This window comes from Polypterus senegalus, chromosome 14 (assembly GCF_016835505.1).
Source record: "Polypterus senegalus isolate Bchr_013 chromosome 14, ASM1683550v1, whole genome shotgun sequence".
Lineage (NCBI taxonomy): Eukaryota > Metazoa > Chordata > Cladistia > Polypteriformes > Polypteridae > Polypterus > Polypterus senegalus.
In genome coordinates this window covers 90520722-90544280 of record NC_053167.1, presented here as the reverse complement: position 1 = coordinate 90544280, position 23559 = coordinate 90520722, and positions in this window count along the sequence as shown.

The following is a 23559-nucleotide window of genomic DNA, read 5'->3' as shown; positions in this document are numbered from 1 at the left end:
CACTAACTAGAAAAAGAAAATCTGAGCACATTTCACCAGTTTTAGCGTCCTGACATTGATTACACGTGTCAGTTAGAACTGGCTTTAAAATACTACTAATGGTTTACAAAGCCTTAAAAAATCTTGCCCTGTCCTGTATTTTAGAATATCTGCTCCTTACACTTGAAGTCATAACCTCAGATCTTGAAGATCTGCTTATATTTCCAAGAGCCAACCTGAAAAGAACTGGCACAGCGGCCTTTTGCTGTTATGCACCTAAACCTGGAATACTTTTACACCTATAGAAATTCACCAGGCTAATACTGCAGAACAATTTAAAAAACTGCTAAAACCCATCATTTTAAAATGGCTTTTTTGTAGCTACATTTGAGTTGTATCCCTGATGAGACTATATGGGTATTATAATTTTCCTCCGGGTTCAACAATTCTTAATCTATACTATTTTCTGCTGTCTTTTTTCGTTCTTCTGTGATGCTGATCTGCGCCACCACCACCTGATCAAGGTACCATGCTGCCCCTTGCGTTGAATGGAGGGTGTCTCAGATGTCCACATGACCATCATCATCAAATTCTTCCATGTGAAGCCTGAAAAACATGAAGACTGATTTAAAATATCTATGTTAGGTGGAATGCCCTGTGGGGGGTCATTTGGCCTTGGAACCCCTGCTGATTTTGTTTTTTTGTTTTTGTTCCCCAGCCTAACTGGAATTTTTTTTCTTTGTTTTTTCTGTCTTCCTGGCCATCCAACCTTACCTTTTTTATTTACATACTGCATAATAGTATTGCCTAATCTCATTTATGTTTTATATTAATTTCCATTTTTATTTCATCTTGTAAAGCACTGTGACCTACATTTTCTGTATGAAAATGTGCTTTATAAATAAATGTTACTGTTGTTTCATTGTACATTCTTGCTTTTTCCTTTTACTGGTATGCTTTATTAGTCTGGGATAAAATACTTCTCATACTCTGATAGGAGAATTGCTGAGAATATTTTGTTGCCAGAGATTTTCTATTATTGGACGGGGGAAGCCCCTAACTAAACATTTGTTCCAAAACAGTATTATCTTAAAGTTATAAAAAGTTTTACCACACTCTGGTATTGATATCTTACAACCACTGAGCCCCAACCAGTTAAGCCCTCCTTTACCATCCACCTTCCAAATGTCTGCTTGCTATGAAAGCATTTAAAGAAGATAACAGCATGAGCACTTCAGCTAACTACTGCACCCATCTCTGTCAACTTTTATTGGAGGCTCCTGGCAGAGAACCATTGTAGATTTATAACAAGTATAAAATTATGATTTATGTCATTACTAATTTTGTGTTACTGCTGTAATTATTTTCTTGCCTTTGTTGCTTTCAGGCAAAATTGCAAGCAAAAGGATCTTCCAACACTGCAATTCTCAACAAAAAACCCAGGCCATTCATGAAGATAGCACTCCCTACTCTAGAATCCCATCAACTTCAAAGTCATGGAGAACTAGCTGCATTCCCACTTTCACAGTTCATAATCTCAAAGGGTCAGTTGCAGTATACCTGATATATATTACTACAATAGCACTGGATCAAGGCCAGACTACGTAGTATGGTACTAAGAGGAGCAAATCCTCGGGTCTAAGTGTACTCTTTCTGAGCTGTCATTTCTTAATTAGGGACACCAATTCTGTGTCTTTTCACTGAAGATTAATAGATAATTTGTGGTGATCCATATTTTTCTATTTCTAATATTACAAAATATAAATATTTTGATGCATCACTTGTCTTTTTCTGTGGCACGGAGTCAAATTTTTGATTCAATAAATAAATTAAATAAATAAATGGCATATTTGTGCTTTTCATATTCGTAACAGTCTATCTGATGCGTGTGGAATTCATTTTATAACATTGCCCACAATTATAGGTCTATCATACCTACTCACGAGATGCTGTAAGTTAGTACGCAACTTTGTTCCCTGTCTCTGACTCCAAGAAGCTCACTGAAACTGTACCGCAGCTCTGGGTCTGTAGCGCTAAACAAGGTAAAACTCCCAAAAAAAACCTTTGTAGGGAAAAAAATGGAAGAAACCTTGGAAAAGGCAGTTCAAAGAAAGACCCCTTTCCAGGTAGGTTGGGTGTGCAGTGGGTTTCAAAAAAGGTGGTAAATACAATACAATACAAAGAACACAAATAATCCGCAATACAATATAATAGTGCAATAGAAATATTACATGTGCAGAGCAGAATTCAACAGTAGATGATATTACATAATACGATTTGGATTTGTTCAGTGTCTTGGAGACCTCAGCCATCAAGCTGCCTCCCCTATTGGCCAATCCACATCTGTGTCAGCGATGGGCCAGCCAATCCAATGAAAGGACCCCTCCACCCAACAATTCCTGCAATTCTCCATCAGAGGTGATTTTACCTTAGGTAAAAATGCCTTCTCTGCCCTTTTTTTATACTGTATAGTTCATGTATGTTATGAGACCAGTCCAACCTGTCTTAAGGGAAAGAACACAAAAAATCCTACAATAGACAAGATATCTGGATGAAGGAAAACTCTGGGGAACCTCCTGTCCTTAGTGATTTTACAAACCTATTCAAAGTCAAACATGGCAGGTCGGCTTCTCCCCAGCATCCCATAAAATTCTACAATAAATGCTTATACACATAGTTTTTGTATCATCATGCAAACATTTGACATTATGTTAGTGCCCATTGCTGGTAGTGTTCTTCAACCAATGAGGCACTGACAGTCTATTGCAGTTTGCTGTCGTTTCATTTGTCTCATTAATCTTCGACTTAAACTATTGTCGTGTTTCTAACTTGCATGTTTATATTCATTAGATCTAAACTATGTGTTTTTTCTTTGTTGGCAGTAATTAATCGCCTGCAGGTGTGGCTCAGATTGAATAGGCGGCATGATCTATGATACCCATAATGCAAAATCTTTGGAAGAAGTTAGAAGAACAATTCAAGATAACTGGCTATTGAGAAAAATGATACTTGTGAATAATTGTGCAAATTCCATAAGAAATTCTTGTGGGAAAGTTGTGATTCATTCTGTGTCCAGCCAGGAGCTTTAGTTCCATGAATGGACCATGTTCATAGCTGGTAAACTGGGTTGTTCCACGTACAATGCACCTGATATCCTCAATGCTGACAAAATAACCACAACAGCAAAGAATGGTCATAGCATTGTAAGATAAGACAAGACAAGGATAAAGTGTTGGGACACCTCAAATTGAAACTCTGTATAATTGATGGGAAAGGAGGGGAAAAAAACACAAACAAACAAAATCGCCAGAGTGGTCTTTTCAGACTGTACTCAAAATACAGACTGAATCAAAATGGTGGCGGCACCCCTTAAGAGGATGCCAGACTAGAAGGGATGGGGTCAGAAACCTGTGTCCCAGAAGTGACATCACTGGAATTGACAGTCAGTTGATCAGTAGGGAGAAAGGAGGAGAAGCATTAGGCAACAGCGCCAACCCTCAAAGCAAGGTGGTTTTACCATTAGATGCCTTCAAGTTGTTCCCAAGCACACCACAAATACCAATTTTAAACTTAGCTTGTATTAAATAATTTGTCAGCTTACAGTCCACATCAGGCCCTGCTGAATAACAACAGGATACTCTTGCTTTCTCTTTCTCTCTCTGTTAGTTGAGGTGCTCTTGCTGTACTAGCTGTTCTGTAGCCCAGGTACTGTTAGAGGATGCAGAGAAGTCTGGAGGGTGGAAGGGTAAGGTTAAATCAAAAGTCTCAGGTGCTCCAGCATGTCCAGGGATCAGGAGCAATGGGGTTTACAAATGGCAGGGTGTTGAAACACTTTTTGTAATTTGAAAACAATCAGTTTCCAACCAGGGGGTATTTTCGTACGTGGATTACTCGTTTAGCCGGATGTAATTGTTGATGATTTGGCATGATTCTGGACTTATCCCAGATGAGTTTCACCGGCATTAACTCATCCAAGATGTGGCATCTAATCTAATTTAAACGACGTATGGAAAATACCCCCCAGGAGCACACCCAACCCACCACCAATCTCATGCTAGAAATGGAAAATACCCCCAGGAGAAAATCAACCAACAGCCAACCCACCACCAATCTCATGCTAGAAATTTTTGGACACAACAACCTTTTTCAGCAAGACATTGCTTTTCACAGAATGGTATAATATAATAATGAAAATTATAAGTAACAATTTATAATAAAAAAGAAAATCAACCAACATAGCATAATAATAAATTAAGTATAAAAATAAATATTTTACATGAAAAATATTACTTAATAAGTAAGTTTTTAAATGAGTTCAGCACTTAATAATGTTATGATCTCCTATTAAAATGAAGCACATAAAGAGAGCAGGCCTCCCAAAACCCCCCAAAAAACCCAGACCAATCCAGAATCAGTCAGGGGCTCAGGAAACGTTCTCACCCCTGGCAACCTGACCCCTACTCAAATTGCATTCTTCCCAGCCTGCAAAACCGAAAAATGGAGCCAAGTCTTTTTAGAAAACAAATATAAAAAATATCCACTGAAGTGGATGAGGAAAACCATTAAAAACTTTCAACCCAAAAATAATATGTAAATATTTTTAGGAAAAATTTAAAAAGATGCCAAAACCAAAGTTAAATCAATAAATAGAAGGAAAAATAGGTTTGCCACTTGGGCAAACCTAAAAGCAAACAAAACTAATAGTCCATAAATTGCGGTGAGCATTGAAATTCGCCAAAGCATTTTTCACAGCAAATTCGCTGTGTTGGTTGGTCACCTTGTTTTTTTTTTACTGTGTGTTGAATTTAGGCAATATTTTTTTAAGAACTCCATGATTCTTTGTGGGGTCAGCATGATATCATAGAGCTGTAGCAGTACTTGTGTAGTACTTTCGTGCATGTTTACTATAAGATTGTTGCCAAAATGTTCATCACTGAGTCAAAAGAACATGAGGAAAAAATGTGCTGAATCCACCATCTCCACCAAAGTGCTTGATAGTGCTGCATGATATTTTTCTCTGAATTTAACCACACTCGTGTCTTCCACTTGCAGTCCACTTAGGCAGACATTTTTTGGCTACATTGTTCTCTTTTATCACAGGTGATTGGACAACTTATACAAGTTCTGAGATTGAGGGTTTAGTAAGACAGGCAGGCTATGTCACCACGTGGCATAGGCATCTTTGCTCTGTTAATAGCTCACAGCTTTATTTCTACATAATTAATTACATTGATATTTTGTTTCAACACCTGATTATTTTTTTCTTGAGTCTGTGTAAGGGCGAGTCTGTTGTCAATTGCAACTTTTCTGACCCAATAGGTCCTTGTGCTCACAAAGGGTCCTGTACTGGGATTACCACCTCCAGCTTTGAAATATAAAGAATTATAGCAGAAATGATAATTAACGCTAGAATTACCAGAGCCTATGAAAAAACTCGTAATTCCGTCCCACCTTAAATCGCTTCTTAAATCCCTTCACACCTCTCCGCCAGTGTCATTTGTCCTCTAAATGTGCTAATAAAGAGAAGCTAGGAGCAGCCGGCTATTCCATCCCCCCACCAATTTAGAACGTGCACAAACTTCTCTCAGCTCATGCCTTGATTAAGTATCTGGGAGTGAAGTGGAGTTTTAGAGTGGAAATAATAGATCGTTATTTGGAACACACGCATTTCATGTCTGTTCCGTTTCTACAGTAATCTGTGTCAACACATTGTTAAAACAGAAACGTTTTTTATATTCTAGTAGTAGATGACAAAACGTAGGCATAAACTATATAATGTATGAAGCCTGAAGTCTAGATATCAAAGAAACATTTTCACAAAAGGTACAAATATAACACAACAGTTGCACTTTTATTCAAAAATATAACTGCAGAAACAAAAAGCCACCTTAACATGACACCCATTTGTTATGATTGCCTCCGTGGTGCAATAGATTCAGCTGCCGACTGGGAACCAAAAGGTCGTAAGTTTGAACCTGCACTAATCCATTTTGAGAAGTAAACTGCTCCTTATGAAAGTTAGCTTTGTTTTTTTTTTTTTTTTAATTCACTTTTCATTCTCTCAGTCGCGTTCAGAATCAATCCATACAACCCCATCTGACACGGTTGTTTTCACATAAAGACGCGCTATAGCTCTGCAGTGTACTTGTGACTGCATTCTCGTACCAATGTTTGCGAAATGAAGTGTCTGTGTGCACTTTTTGTGGCATTACACATGTATTTTTTGAGCATGCCCGTTTGAGCATGCTCAATCACAGGAACATATGTTGGTGTAAAAGTATAACAAAACAAGTGCACTTTTATTCAAGACTACCTGTATAATTGTGTTATATTTGTACTTTTTGTGAAAATGTTTCTTTGCTATTTGGACTTCAGGCTTCATACATTATATAGTTTATGCCTACGTTTTGTTATCTACTACTAGAATATAAAAAACGTTTCTGTTTTAACAATGTGTTTACACAGATTACTGTAGAAACGGAACAGACATGAAATACATGTGTTCCAAATAACAATCTATTATTTCCACTCTAAAACTTTACTTCACTCCCAGATACTCAATCAAGGCATGAGCTGAGAGAAGTTCGTGCACGTTCTAAATTGGTGGGGGGATGGAATAGCCGGCTGCTCCTAGCTTCTTTTTATCAGCACATTTAGAGGACAAAGGACGCTGGCGGAGAGGTGTGAAGGGATTTAAGAAGCGATTTAAGGTGGGACGGAATTATGAGTTTTTTTGTAGGCTCTGGTAATTCTAGTGTTAAATAACCAAAAACAGAAGTTCTGAGCTGTGACCTCCAACTAAGATAGCCTTCTGCGTTGTGATTTGGGTTAAGACAGAGGCCACAAAAAGTTTTGTCTAACACCTCTGTTTATTTTAGCGGAACAGAAAACACGTACAGGGGTCACATCACCTGCATGTTCTTACAATGGCCAATAAAGAACTCTTAATAAAAAATTAAAAAAAACACAATATAACAAAAACTTGGTACACAAAACATGTACACAGTCTCATCATCTGCATGCCCTGTAATACAAAATATATTTATATTTAGTATTGAAAATATAAATATTTTTAAATTAACAAAGAAACACAATAGGAAAACAAAAGAAGAACCTAAAACTTCACAGCAGCCATTACAGAACTGAGAGCGGCGGCCAAACAAACATGCCGTTTTCCTTAGGAAGGTTCCATTTACATGGAATGTTAACTACCTCTCAGTTCTGCAATGGGACCATCTTCTACTAAAATGAAAATTAATAAAATATCCCTGTACTTTTTAGTCTATACAATCTAAGTTATACAGTATAACAATAAAATACTAGATGACTGTAAAAGAATGGCTACTTAACCTCTGTTACATTCACAAGAACTATGATGAGTCACATCCTGTATCTCGGCCTCACAGTCATCAACTTCACACGGTTATTGAGCGGAGTTAATAAACACCCACTAACAGACATGTGCTTTCCATATTTCTGTCATAATATTCATTATTTTTACTGAATAAACGAGTTTTTTTATTACAAGGAATCAATTTAATTTGTGGAAGTTTTATATAATTCTTTTTTTACTTCTATTCTGGCAAAGCCATTTTGTTACTATAATTATGTGGCTGCAGCTGTGATGTTTATAGCTGCCTGTCACACTAACCACTGTATCTTTACAGTCCACCTATACAAGATGGCGGCACGCAGAAAAGCAAAGACAAATGGACTTTTTTTGATTAGTTAGGTTTAAAAAACAAGTTGGTTAGAAATCTTTTGCAATGTTTATTCCAATTTGTTACTTATTTGTTTAGTGTATTGACAGTTGGCTTGACTTGCTTACGTGGTATTATAATTCCTCTCTGTTTTTTTGCCATGGTACTGGCTGTGAGTTTTCATATCTGTTCCGTCTCTTGGCCATTTATTTTGTTTAAGGCAATTCAGGCATAAAATCTGAGACTCTTAACCAAAAATGTATTTCAATCTAAATTTATACTTATTTGTAGAGAAAGTAGGCATATCAGACACTAGAACTTAAAAAGAAAAAAATATACAATCTAAATGATCCAAATCAAAGTGTATACAGCAAGCTTCATGTCAGATAGTTTGTTAGGCTTAAGAGCTGTTGTATTGTCTATCTTTGCTTTGTTCCATTTGAAATAGAATGCTGGATTTTCGGAGTTCATAGTTGGAATTTTTCAACTGAAACAACCCCCCAAGTCGGATTTCCAACTCAGAAACTCAGGGCTGCTCTCTTGTGTCTGAGTTTGTCTGACTTTAGACTATGATATCAACCTTAAATATATTGACATACACAGCAGACTTTAGAGAAAGTTGTAGTATTATACTGTTAACTAACACTTCTGTCTATTTGTGTCTTATTAAATCAGTCATACACACTGTACTGTACAACTTCTATCCGTGGACACATTCCTGCAGTGTTTGAATACACAAAATACCATGTAATGCATTGTTACCAACTGCTATTTATTCCAATGGAGCAAGCACAACAAACATTTTCCTGGATGCCTCCATATTGGCTTTCTGAATGTTTTAATGGAACGTGGTCAATAGAATACAATACAATACAATTTATTTTTGTATAGCTCAAAATCACACAAGGAGTGCCGCAATGGGCTTTAACAGGCCCTGCCTCTGGACAGCCCCCCGAGCCTTGACTCGCTAAGAAGACAAGTAAAAACATCCAAAAAAACCCTAGTAGGGAAAAAATGGAAGAAACCTCTGGAAAGGGAATTCAAAGAGAGACCCCTTTCCATGTAGGCTGGGCGTGCAGTGGGTGTCAAAAAGAAGGGAATCAATACAATACAATATAATACACAGAACAGAACAAATCCTCAATACAGTATAAAAATAAAAATTTTAGAAGTATGTAGCAGAATTTAACAATGGATGACATCACATAATATGATTTGGATTTGTTTAGAGTCCTGGGGCCTCATGTATAAATGGTGCGTACTCACAGAAATGTTGTGTAAGAACTTTTCCACATTCAAATCGCAATGTATAAAACCTAAACTTGGCGTAAAGCCACAAACTTTTCCACGGTACCTCGTACCTTGTCATATGCAAGTTCTCTATTTGGTTTCGCAGACTGGCGGCATCCAGCGTCAAAGCAATGCTACTGATCCTGTGTGGTTAGTCCTTATATTCCTGACGCAGCTTTATAAATAAACTGAAACTAACCGCATATTGTTTATTAGTATAATGCATCTGATTGTAATTAACTTAATTGTAATTGAAAGTAACAATATAATGGTCCAGGGAATAGCCATAGTATTCCAAATACCATAACTGCTTTAGCATTGTTACTCTCACTGCACCTTCTTCTTTCAGCTGCTCCCGTTAGGAGTTGCCACAGCGGATCATCTTTTTCAATATTACTCTCACTGCACCACTCGGAGTATTTATATAACTGTATCTTAGTGTGAAACACAGCAGCAGGTGATCGGAAAGAAAATTTATTGTATGGACCTCACAGTTCAGAAACAGTTTCATTCCAAGAACTTTAAACGCACTCAATCAATTGCTCCTTGTAGAACTGTTTGTACTTATAAGTACAATTACCTCACTGTAAACATGCACTACAGTTATAATATTGCACAACCTGATCCACTTTATAAAGCGCGTATTTACATATGATGACGATATTATTTTTAAGATGAAATGCAGCAAAATATGTTTATTATATTATACAGGTAAAACTTTAACCTCATTTAAATAATCTATATTCTTCACTGGGACTGGCATGAAGGATAGAATAATTAAACATGTACTACGAAGATATTTCAATGTTCCTTAAACGTTTTAAAGAATCGGCACTCTAAGCTTACAGATGGCTTAACATCTATTACAGAGCTGATTGTGTGGCAATCAGTTATTTGGAGAAAGAAAAGCAAGGATTGAAGGGGCGGCCACGCCAATATATATTGAATATAAAACAGAAAGAGAAAATAACGACACAGCTAAAAACACAGCGGCAAATTTCGACAAAAGTTAAACGGTTGTGTCATGAGCATGAGGCAGCTATGCAGTATCCGCAACGGACGTGGCCATCCACCGTGCATAAGATACCATATTGACATTGGCGGGCAAAGGAGCCACCAATTCTTTCTCTGCCCAGGGCCACAACAAGCCTAGAGCTGCCCATGAGTACTGTTGCAATAAATAATTTCATTGAAGGTCGTGTACAATCACTGCGCCGTGAAACCAATGTTTAATAACGTGCTTTAACTACTATCATCATGAGATATCACATATACATCTCAGTATTTTAGTTATTCAGAGAGCTGTAATATCACAAATGTAATGGAGTCTGTGTCCTGTCAGAGGAAGAGAGCCGGTTTAAGAAGCAAGTAGTGATTCACACACACAGAGCACATAGAAGATCACATACAAAACAAAGCATTTAACGTGCTACTTTAATTACGATGTGATTTGAGAAACTGGTTAATTAAACGATTTTAAGATGACGTTTATTGTGTTCTACTTTAATGACAAAATAAACTACATGATTAAAGTGGATATTTTAAAGATTGAAGTTGACATTTCGTGCTTTTTTCCCCACATTGTGTGCCTTTTTTCTCTGTACCCTAATAAGCTTTCATATGAAACTCAGACGGTGGGCTACGACTCACCTTTTCACGGCGACTTTGATATCTGAGCTTTCAAGTTTCTCCAACACGCTATGTCACTCGATCAACTTCCTTTTGTTGATTATACCACGGTTTAATTACACAAACAGTATGTTTTTCCTTTGCCTCCACTTGGTATTCGCTGAAATTCTTTTGTTTTCCCCCGTGCTTTTCCCATTGTCTTTTCAAAGAAGGCTGAGCTTAAGGGCGATTTATATTGATTTGCATATTCAAAGAAGTATAATTCTGGAATGAGTTGGGGCAGGACATAAGGCATGTGCATGAGCGTTACTTTTCATGCTGACCGGGATTTATGTAGCGGAAGAACGTGGAGGTTGGAGTATGCACAGATTCCTGTGACTGAATTTTTCTGTGCGTAAGCACATTTCGGCTTTTGTGCTTATGCAATGTTATAGTGCGAATTCTACGCACAGCGTTATGCATGAGGCCCCTGGAGACCTCATCCATCAAGCTGCATCCCCTATTTGGCCATTCCATAGCTGAAACAGTGCTGGCAGTGCAAGGCCAGCCAATCCGATGAAAGGACCTCTCTTTCCCATGATTCCAGCGATTCTCCATCAGGGATGACTTTACCATAGGCAGGCACAACAACTTGGCAAGTGGGCCATGGCACCAAGTGCCACATTTGAGTACCGAGAAGAGAAACAGAATAGGTGAGGGTTAGTATCAAATTATAACTATCATGTTACTTATGTTTTAGTGCTAATGACTAACAACAGAGGTGCAGTCTGTACAGTTAATCAGCAGCTCTAGTCAGGATATGCTAAACTGAAGCAGTGAGTCTTCAGCCGGGATTTAAAAGCTGACACCGAAGGGGCATCTCTTATAGAAGCAGGAAGACCATTCCACAGTTTAGGGGCCCTGTAACTAAAAGTTCGACCTCCCACTGTTATTTTATTAATCCTTGGAATCATAAGCAGACCGGCATCTTGAGATATTAATGTGTGCTCTGGTTTGTAAGTCATGATAAGTTCAGACAAGTAAGTCGGACCTTGGCCATTTAAAGCTTTATATGTTAAAAGGAGGATTTTGAAATCTGCCCTAAACTTAACCGGGAGCCAGTGAGAGAACTGGAGTTATGTGTTCATATTTTCTTGTTCTTGTGATAATTCTTGCAGCAGCATTTTGGATTAACTGGAGGCTGTATAGAGAACAGTTTGAACATCCAGTGAACACAGCTTTGCAGTAGTCAATCCTACTAGAAATAAATGTATGAATTAATTTCTCAGAATCCTATTAATTTAGAACGCGCCTTAATTTCCTAACATTTTTAAGATGGAAGAAACATGATTTGGACAACTTTGTAATATGTGCTTTAAATGACATGGTAGAGTCAAAGATAACTCCGAGATTTCAGGCTGATTCAGTAAAATGAATGGTGATTCCAACCAAGTTAAATGATGACAGAATATTGTTGTGGTCAGCGTCATTCCCTCCAACAATTAACATCTCTGTTTTATCTGTGTTTAAAGACAAGTAGTTCTCATCCATCCAGTCCTTTAATTCACTAAGTCAGTTGTGATACTAGAGAACGTTGAGATGCTTCTTCAGGTGGCTAACATGACAGAAATGCTTCTGAATCCTCCTGAATCCTCCGCAGCCCTAGTGGTCGATTATACTAGAATTAACAATAGTCGTATCAGCTGAAATCAGACAGTGGATGATATCCAATGGTCTTCCTTGTTAATGAAGCTACATCTAGCTACATACTGCATAATAACATGTTGACTAAAAGGTTCCAAGTGCTTATTTCACACCCTCTTATAAACATACACACTGCTTAGTTTGTGTGAGCTTAAACATATATAATCTAATAGTTATAACACTATATGAGTATTTGCTTTTACATTTGAATATCTCCCAATATTCTCCAGCCGGTTTGCATACTTTTAAATATTTGGATCTTCTTCATAAACATTTGGCCATTCAATGAATTATCATTATGTACTTGCTGACCGGTTCCTGTCCAAAAATGCACTATTTTGTTAAACTTCTGTATAAATACACACAATCAAAAAAATAACGCTAGCTTTTCCTTATGTGTTATACAATTTAGTCTAACTTAAACAATATTTTATTCACTTAAAAGCTGTGTCCTATCTTAATAATCCTATATTTTTATATAACATCACACAAATTAAATATTATGAGTGTTATTTAACAATTGTAAAGAACACAATATTTTCAGCTCAATACGCAAAGGAATATGCATAGTATTCTGCTTTTAATACAACACTAGGCTCACCCCCCTTTTAAGGCGACCGATTTTTAAGTTGACCACTTCTTAAGGCAATTCAATATGTAGATCAATTTGATATTTTATACAAACTCATTAATTTGGTTATATTGCATTTCAGCGGTATTACTTTAATACTCGTAGTTTCTGTTATTTTTGTGATGAAATGTAAACTTTTTTTCTATATTGAGGTCGTCCTTTTGAACCCCCTGATATTTACTACGCGGTGAGGCATTTGTACTCCATCAACATTAATTATTTCCAGAGACATAATTTTTTCCAGCGCATCGCGCACAAAAGCAAGGGAACGATGGAAGCACCAGAACTCTGCTCACATCATGTCGCTTCGTACCGCAAGCTGCAAGTAGTAAGTCTGTGATAAGCGGAATACCGCTATGCTTTCCACTCACGAGACGGAAGGACAATCCCGACCGCTTTTATATAGTAAGAAAGAAGAAGAAGATATCGCACAGTCTGGAGTAGAAAATCGTGTTTTACCTGGAAAAACTAAACTACAAATCCCATCGTGCATTGCAAAATTATGCGGGCGTATGAAACTGGCACAGTCTGGAGTAGAAAATTATCTTTTACCCGGAAAAACGAAACTACAAATCCCATTGTGCATTACAAAATGGACGGGGCGTGTGTGAAACTCCGCCGTAGCACTCACGGGACGGAAGGATACCCAACCGCTTTTATATAGAAGGATAAGAAGATACTGTATATTTCTGAAACCTAATCTTAAATTTTCTTAAATCAAGGAGGCCCCTCTAAAAGGGTTCAGATTGGGCTCCACCATTATTAAGGCAGGGGAGGCTGGAAGAGGCATTGAATCTGTAACAGATCTATACAATGGGAACTGTTTATTGACCTTATTCATAGATTGGCTAGAAATGTGACATCACAACATAGAGGCAGTTCTGCAAGAAATACAAAAAAACAGGTTTATCATATTTTAGAAAAAACATGGAAAGGAAGCTGCAGTTGTTGAAGGGATCATGATACTGTGAATGTCATATTTGTTTTCAACATAAATATTGAAGTAGCCTGTTCCAAATACTTCAGACAATTACTTGAAGAGCTCTGAGTAACCATGCATTCCTGTTCAAAATGCCCACTGAGCTTTGTACATATGAAATGCTGTCTGACTCAGCCTCTCATAGCACAGGCAATGACCATGTAATCTCTTGGAGGGCACTGTAGCACTGATATCTTTTAGTAGAATCATCTTCAAAACTCAGAACTTGATCAGTCCTGTATGCAAGCCTTTTGCACACCTGCATTCTGATCAGTATGATTCATCCAGGGTCTTTTCCCTGGCTCAAGGATGTTTGTTTGTTGTTGTTTTTCAATTATTGTTTTTTTATATTATGTTATACATTTTGTTTTAGTTTTGTTTTGGCTTTGTTGTATTTATGAAATATTCTGATTTTCATAGATAATGTATTATTTATTACTAGTTTGTATTATAATAACATTATATATATATATATATATATTACTTTAAATGTTTTCTGCCTTGTCCTATTTGTCTAGTACCTTAGGGTGTAGGGCCACTTGATGATGTAGTTTTCACTGCAGTTTCCGCATTGCATATCTTGTTTCAAGTTCCTGCTTTTTGATTTGATTTATCTTTGATTGTTTGATTTACCTGGATTTATTTTTCTTTAGGTTTTGACTTTTAGGTAAAATGTATACATTTTGATTTTTTTTTGTTTCAGTTTGCCTTCTTGTGGTCTTTCTGAATTCTTTGTAAGAAGTCCTTACTATTAAAGGAATTTTGTTTTGTTAAATTAAGGACCAGAAATGAATGGTTTACCTGTTTACTTTATTGTAGACATTTGCATACTTTGTTACTGTGTGAGAGGTGCGATCATAATACTTATGATAACCTTCTCACTATTTTGAGGCCTCAGTATGCCCCTATTTAGTGTTCTGTCCCGACCTAAATCTATCTGTTGTATTCTTATGGTTTTAATATTAAATGGAAGGAGAACCCCTTGCCTATGTTGTGTATTTAATTTTAAAAAGTCTGGTTGTGCTACAATTTTCTGGGCTCTGAAAATCCAAAATAGGCTTAATTTCCAGAACCAGCCATCAAAACTCTGAGAACTTTAAACATACTGTAAATACAGCCTAAGGAGGAGCCCCCAAGTATTTTAAAACCCAAAGAGGGAGAGGGGAACCATGAAACCCATGTCTCAAAACAACAAAAACAGTAATAATCTTAATAATAACAATTTAATAACAAAAGATTAAAAAAAAAAACTAATCGAGTACAAGATCATCAAAAATGGCAAACAAAAACAGAACAAAACAAAGGCTTAAACCCAATGACAAAACTGAAAACAAAAGGCAATAATAAAAAACCCTGAAAATTCACAAATAAATCAATAAAAACACATACAGAAATCACAGAATCCAAACCTGAGCTGAACAACAATGTATGAATGCCTCGGCAACTGTGTGGAGAAAACTCAGGTATTATATAAAAAGTGCTCAGTCCCTTAGTTGCAGTGTTAGGGGCCCTGCCCCTTTGGGCTCAATATAAAGAAAACAAGGAGCAAGGGACAAACAAAACTGAAATTCTTAAAAAATGGCCAATCATTTTTAAATGAAACAATACACATTAAACAGTAATATAAAAAAGAATAACAACAAAATGTTTTTAGAAACATAAAACTTAAAGAAAGCAACAATATAAACAAATATAAAAAATGACCACAGATGGAGCTCTGACCAAACTGTGATGAGTTGTACCTCATCCTAACATTTTATCCTCTAATATGTATTCTCAAGGTAACTGTTTTGAAATCAGAATATTTCTTTTTCTTTACATATGGTTCAAGATTTATATTCAATTGTAATCTTTTTGGAGTATACCTGGTGACACTTCATGCTGCCAAAGGTACCATAATAGATAAAAATAAACAATTTCATTTTATCCAAATTCTTCATCAGGAATGAATTTCCCATATGGAAAAATAAAAAAGTAAAGGATCACCGAGCTTAGAATCATTGGTAATCGCCATTTCTGGATCAATGGTACATTTCCTTCAGTGAAAAGCTAGAGAAACTCAAATATTATTGACAAATGACATTTTACTGGTTGTATTTGTTTAATCATGGTTCAATGGGATATCTCAAATATTGTGTTAAAGTGTTGTTAAAAGATGTTATCTTATAGTCTGGCTTCCTATTCAGAGCTGTTTTTTTCCTTGCATCCATTGCACTGACTTCTTCACACACCCTAAATGAGTGAGAAGGAAATATTCTAAATGGATATTGTGTGAAGCTTAGAGGTTCTTGAACTAAGAAAGTGCATTTGTAGTATGTATCCTGAATATGTAATCCTGCTGAAATGATAACTACTATTACTACTCTGACAGGTTCAGAGAATTTAATGTGTTGGGTCTCAAGCAGAGGAGACTACGCAGGACCTAATCCAGGTCTTCAAAAATTCTGAAAGACATTCATAAATTAGATCCAGCAGAATTCTTTCAGCTAAATAGTGAATCACAAATGGACATCAATGGAAGAAATGCATTGAAAACTGAAGCACATCTTTATTCAAAGAGGAGTGTATACCTGCAACAAGGTACCAAGTCAGGTAGTTGAAGCAGATACTTTCACAACTTTTATGAAGCATCTGAATGGAACATTGAGACAGCTGAGATATTAGTTAAACAAATGAGCTTGATGGACTGAAGATCTCTCATTTGTCAGCTTTCTGAAGTTCTATGTACTTGATACAGTGTTGTGTTTTAAAAATAAACTCATACTTTTATTTAAGTGTTTTACTGATGGAATTCCACACAGTCTTAGTCCATTTTGTACCCTGATAGTTGGCTGAGGTGTCCCGAAGAATAAATGCCATGCCAAGATGACTTAGATAAGCAGTATGTGAAGGATCATTTGCCTTGTTTTTGAATGTGTGATTGACAGATTAACTTGAAATTTGTACCACTTATATAATATTAAGTGTATCATCATGGATTTTGAGCTTAAAATTAAATGCAATTATGTTGAAAAAAACCAACATCTGATGAAAGCCCAGTGTTCCTTCATGTTCAAGATCATACTTTAATTCACGACTGACACATTTTTAACAGTTTGTCTTCATGACCACTTTACACAATTCCAAGATACCTTCAGTTTGCCTGTGCCAGCCAGCATGTCATACATCTAAGGCAGTGTGCCGACAGCAGCTTTGCTCGTTCGTTCGCTTTACAGTACATAACAGATAAGCATGTGATCCTCTTACAGAGCTCAGAGCCAAGATTTAAAAAGAGCCGATAGCTAGAACAGGATGTACAATTAGATCTCTGTTCTTACACTTAGTGCTGAATAAGAAGTACATCTTAGCTTGTGATGCCAAAGGCTGTTTGTTGAGTTGAATAGTTGAATAAACATGATGCTCATTTTTCCCTGTCAAAAGATTAATTTAAAAAGACAGTGGATTGGAAGGAATTCAAACCGTCGTTTGTTTTTCTTGTGTTGATACGTTACAGAATCGCACCATCAATAGCCGCAAGTAAAGCTAGGCATGTCAAGTGTATATTCTAATGAGGAGTCATATTCTACTGGGACATGGTTCTCAGAAACTTTGCACATATTAAGCATGTGGTGGTTGTGGGTGTGGTACTCTATGCATACCTTACATCTTGTGTCTGTCTCACTTAACTCAACACAAGTGGTGAATGGCACAAGCCTGGAAGTGTACAGCTTCACTTATATGCCATGCTGGCTTGAAAACATGCCAACTTGCCTTAGAGAGGATGTAAAAAGTATCTTTAAATTATTTCTTTTACTTAACCATCACATTAAAGCTGCTGCAGCCCCAACTCTTGAATGTTTGTGGTGTGTTGAATGGTTAGCAGACACAGCAGAGACAGAGTGACGGTGCTTTTTGTGTTCTTGATTAATCATAATTGATAGGGCGTCTTGCAGGAATGTTGACCGGGAACTTCTTGCTTACCTTTATGTACATACTGTAAGCACACGGCTGTAAATAGACTAAAGGAAGTAATCCAATTCATTCTTACGTGAAGCGTAAAAAGATGATAAATTAATTGTGAGCCTGTCATATTTGTGCATATGTCAATCTGTAGTTCTGCAAAATTAGTATTTGCCTTCACACTTTGTAAATCTTTCCATATTTTTATTGTTTTCTGTGAACCCCTTTAATTAACTGAAATGAAAAAGTAATAACAGTTCATCCAACATTCAAACCTCTGAATGAAATAATGTTACCCTTTAGACTTACCAGCCACTGGCTTTACACATTTTAGTTGTAAAAGTTAAAGCTTGAGTCCTCCCTGCTTGGAGTTTGCATGTTCTCCCCGTGTCTGCGTGGGTTTCCTCCGGGTGCTCCGGTTTCCACCCACAGTCCAAAGACATGCAGGTTAGGTGCATTGGTGATCCTAAATTGTCCCTAGTGTGTGGGTGTGTGTGTGTGTGGGCCCTGCAGTGGGCTGGCACCCTGCCTGGGATTTGTTCCTGCCTTGCACCCTGTGTTGGCTGGGATTGACTCCAGCAGACCCCTGTGACCCTGTTTTAGGATATAGCAGGTTGGATAATGGATGGATGGATGGATGGATGGATGGAAGGAAGTTAAAGCTTAAAACTTCCTTTCATTACTGATCACTCTATCATACTTAATGAACCCTTTCCTCAATGACGGACAATTTCAATACCATAATATTTAAGGCTTTTGTAGAATGAGCTGCTCACATGAGGTTCTGTAGAAATTACAGATGGACTCCGCTGTTCTACAACACTGAATTTCTTCATCAAGTGTTTTCTTTTCTAGAAATGGATTTATGTTTAGAATCATAACCTTGCTATATGACCGATTAGTGCCTCAGATGATAAATAGACATCCTCCCGCGATGTCACCTATTGCACGTCTGTGCTTCAGTCCTAATTTGGGGTCTTGAGGTGGTCTGTCCTGTGGTGGGGGCGGCAATGTACTGTATCAGTGCATGCTCCAAACCTCCTCCTCCTCCTGATTTCCTGTATTAATTATTCTTTTGTTAATATTAGTTGTCTATCACTGCGGTGGGCTGGCGCTCTGCCCAGGGTTTGTTTCCTGCCTTGCGCCCTTTGTTGGCTGGTATTGGCTCCAGCAGACCCCCCGTGACCCTGTAGTTAGGATGTAGCGGGTTGGATAATGGATGGATAGTTGTCTATCTAGAGAATTCACTCTTTGGAAGTTTTCACGTTTTATTGTTATACAGCATTGATTCACAGTGGACGTAAGCTAAAGCAGATCTCTTCAAAGTAGTTTAAATAATACAAATAGAAAAATTAAACCAAAAAAAATGGATCACCTCCTCATGTCAGTAATTAGTCAGCCTTGAGTTTGTGTGCTCAGGCCTCTATCAGCTTTGCACATTTGGACACTGCCATTTTTCCCCATTTTTCATTGCAATGCTGCTCAGTCCCTGTCAGGTTACAATGAGGATCATGAATGAGCAGCCTTTTTCCAGCCCAGTCACAAATTCTCGATTGGATTGACATCTGAATTCCAGAATAATTTCATTGTGTGTTTTTTTTTAAGCCATCCCTGTTTAGCTTTGGCTTAATGCTCAGGATCGTTGTCTTGCTGGAAAACAGATCTTCTCCCATGGTGTATGTTTCTTGCAGACCATTTCATGGTTTTCTTCAGGATTTCCATGTGTTTTTCTGCATTTATTTTACACTCACAAACCTTCAAAGGTTGAAGCAGAGTAGCACCCCCACAGTATGATGCTGACACCACCACCGTGCTTCATGGAGGAGATGGTGTGTTTTTAATAATGTGCAGTGCTTGACTTACATCAAACATAACACTTAGTTTGATGGCCAAAAAGCTCAAATTTGATCTCATCAGACCATACAACGTTCTTCCAGCTGACCTCAGAATCTACCATATGCCTTCCGGCAAATGCTAGCTGAGATATCATGTGTACATTGTTGTAACAGTGGTTTCTGTACCTCTCTGCCATAAAGCTGTGACTGATGAAGCACATGGACAAGAGTTGTTGCACCTTTTCCCCAATTTTATTCACTGTAACTTATAACTCCATTAAAGTTCTCATAAATCTTTTCATGGCCTCCCTCACTAGTCTTTTCTAACTTGGTCACTCTATTCTCGGCAAATTTACAGTTGCCTTCTACTCTTTCCATTTCTTAATGACTGATTTAGCTGGACTGCAGGGGATATTCAGCAACTTAGATATTTTCTTACCTCCATCCTTATTGTGCATTTCAATTGCCTTTTCACGGACTCCCTTGGCATGTTCTTTTTGTCTTCATTGTGTGGGTTAGACCACCATACTCACTCGGTACAAGTCGGTTCTTCCAGACCAGGTGCATTTATGCTGCGATCAATTCTGCAAACAATTCAAACTCCCGAATGGTGATCACCATTGAACTAATTCTGGGACTTCTAAAACCAGTTGGCTGCATTTGCATTGGTTTAGGTATGTCATATTAAAATCAGACTCTTGTAGCAAAGCGTTTGTTAAACTCCCTGAGATGTCTGGTTTTCATTCTGGCCATTCCCAGTAAGTGGTGTCACTACATCAATGGCCATAGTGTACCTGTGTCAGCTGCCATTCCCATGACTGACAGAAGCTTTCTCTAACTGGCAAACTCACTTAACTGGGTCTAATTCTCATTCTTAAAAGTTTGGTTTGAAAAGGCCATACATCCAAATATAAAATGTAAAGAATTGTCTGATTGTTTCATGGAACTTCTTAAGAGCAAGTAAAGTGTACCTTAGTATTTAAAATAGTGGCAGGTATACACTGTGCGATTTTGGCACGATTGTAAGCTTGATTTAAATTTGTAGACTGTTTATCTGAGCTGGCCCAAATTTCAATTTCATCGGCCATTGCTTCATGTGTAGTATGAGAGGGTTTGCTATGCCCAATTTCATCTTATTGGCCTGTCGTACGTCAGAAATTTCAATTTTCTGTCTTGTAGTTAATCATCCTTAAGATCTGATTTTCTGATGTTGCTATGAAATGTCATTGTGCATCGATCACAATATTTTATACATTGCGTATTGTCACTGTCATGCTCATTTTCACATTTTTGATTTCAAAAATCTAAATGTCATAAAGTAACACACATACAGCTACTGTAAATGGCCAATGACAAAAGCATCTTAGGAAACTTTTACTGGAAGAGCACAAAATAAACACACGCAACATTAAATTACATAGATGACGAGCATCAATCTGCAAAATAAACAGACGTCTCAACCATTTGCGTTTCCAGTTAGGCCTTCTACTTTTCTTCGTACTTTCAAAACACAGTAAAGGAAAAGTCCAAAACGCAACTCTTTTCTTTGCTGACATTTTAAGAAGCCTGTGTCCATTGTGTTTTTTTTCTGCCCTTTGGGTTCATGTGCACAAAAGGTCCAAGTATCCACATTGTGGTATGTAAGTTAGAACAAACATGTTCATACAGTTTGAGCACATATACGACTGGTGACTCTATCATGCAGTTGAAGTAGTTGCTTGAACACAACTTTTGAAAATCGCACAATGTGTGGCTGGCATAAATGAAGATGATGCTTTTCTAAAGCTGGTTATGGGTGGTGTATGGCTTGAGCCAATGCCATCAGCACAAGATGAGACACAATTTCTCATTTAATCCTGGAAGGTTTACCATTGCCAGTTACATTTGCATTCATGTATTAAGTTTATTTATTCAAGGCGATTTACAACGTTTGACATCTAATTCACTTAATTTCTTTTTGCTTTTCCAGTGGGAGTACAGACAGTTTGAAGTGGCTTGTTCATGGTTAGTAGCAGGATTTGAACCCACAATCTCAGGGTGTGAAGTCCAAAATGTTAACTATTAGGCCACACTTTTTATAAATAAGCTTAGAACAACATAAGAAATTTGACAAACGAGAGAAGATCATTCAGTCCATCAAGCCTTCAAAACTTCATACCATACCGTGCTTTTCAACTTTGCACATCATTGTTGGTGCAGCATATTCCAGTTGTAGCTGCGGCAAGCTAAATGACTCACGCACAATTAAACAGGCAGCCATTGCTGAGGCTGAACCAGCACCAAGGAGTGTCGAATCTCAAACCTTTGTCACTGGGCCATGCTGCCTAATCAGTCATCCATCCAGGTTTAGGCTAAAGACATTTATTAGATCAATAAGAACTTTAAGGAACTGCAGTTTACTCACACATTGGGAATTGAACCCTAGATTATTGAATCTGCATCAAAAGCAAAATACCAGGTGAAAACATAAGCAGACAAGAGTGAAAGAAGAACATGCAAGCTCTATAAACAGTGGCAAGGCCAGAATTTTATCTGGGAACTGGAATTGAGTTTTCAAAATACAACACCATCTGTAAAGAAGAAGCAGATTGAATCGGTCTGTTTTCCAACAAACCTTGTTTATTTTATTTAGCACCCTGCCAGTTTTCATGCTGAACACCATCTTGAGTCATTTCATGGCACAATTTATAGAGATATTTATTTCTATTGTTGGATTACTTACTCCTACAGGCTAACACAGTGAAGCTGCAGTGGAATTCTACCTGTCAGTGACCTTCTATATTTCCACGTTTCTTTAATTAACGTAAAATTGCAAACACATTAGTTTCCACAAATATTAAGTTTATAGTAATGCACACAATTTTCTAATGCAATAAAATTCCATAGTTTTTTCAAAGGTAGTCATCAATTAAATGTAGCCAATCAAATAGCCAGTAAGCAGACTTTTTTTTTTTTAATCCAAAAAATGTGAATGTCAAAACAAACCAATGAATGATTTATAAAAGGAAGCGCTTAGAGGAAAAAAGAGCACAGAATAATCAGTGTTTGCATAAGCTTAAAGCAACTTTGATTCATCACCATCTCAGAACAAAAGAAACAGACAGAAATGTTTATACAAAGCTTATTGATGATTTTATTTTATTTTAACTTTTCACATTTGCAAAATGTATGACTTGCATTCCAGAAGGTAATGCATTTGTGTACCTGTAATTACGTGGCAGCCACCAAACAAGCCATCACATGCAGCACACGCACGTTGCCGACTCGACGGACAAGTGAACGTCCTCATCACATGTTATTCAGACCACAAGTGGTGAAAGCAGGATCTTGCTGAACTGGCTTTTATAAAAAAGTAATTTGCATTTTAACCACCTACAAACTTTATTTGTAAGGAAAACATAGTCTTCTATAAGAATGTAAGGACTTGTGCATAGAATGTGGAATTTGACAACAGGGATCAATCAGGTTTTAATTATATAATTACAGTTTAAGATGGCGCAGTGGGTAGCGCTGCTGCCTTGCAGTTAGGAGACCCGGGTTCACTTCCCGGGTCCACCCTGCGTGGGTTTCCTCTGGGTACTCCAGTTTCCTCCCACAGTTCAAAGATATGCAGGTTAGGTGCATTGGTGATCCGAAATTGTCCCTAGAGTGTGCTGTGTGTGTGTGTGTGTATGTGTGTCCTGCAGTGGGCTGGCGCCCAGCCCAGGGTTTGTTTCCAGCCTTGCGCCCTGTGTTGGCTGGGATTGGCTGCAGCAGACCCCCGTGACCCTGTAGTTAGGATATAGCAGGTTGGATAATGGATGGATGGATAGCTTTAAGATGCAAGTGCCCCGTCTGTTTTAAAGCACCCACAATGTAACGTTTGAGGCAGCAGGGAGGTAAGTCCTACTCCAG